Source organism: Octodon degus, unplaced genomic scaffold (genome assembly GCF_000260255.1).
Source record: "Octodon degus isolate 3935 unplaced genomic scaffold, OctDeg1.0 scaffold00183, whole genome shotgun sequence".
Classification (NCBI taxonomy): Eukaryota; Metazoa; Chordata; class Mammalia; order Rodentia; family Octodontidae; genus Octodon; species Octodon degus.
Window position 1 is genome coordinate 1,379,181 of NW_004524759.1, and position 329 is coordinate 1,379,509.

A 329-nucleotide genomic window follows, 5' to 3' on the forward strand; every position below is an offset into this window, starting at 1 on the left:
GCAGATGCTTATGCCCCTGAGCTATCTCACTGGCCCTTCCTAATTATTTTCGATCTGAGTAGGTTTGAATTAGTGGACACTGGAACCTGTGGCTACAGAACATTGATGTGTAGTCCATCAAAAGACAACATCTATGTACTGCTTAGTTTTCACTGTAGAGTGCCACAAATTCTTGTGTTTTTTTTTTTTTTTCACTTTTTTCTTTGCAGTGCTGGGGATCAAAGCCAGGACCTTGGACATTCAGATTAGAGCTCTGCCACTAAGCCCTATCCTTATCCTGAGCTCAGTAAAATCTTCATGACCTGTAGCTCCACATGAAAAAATCAGAC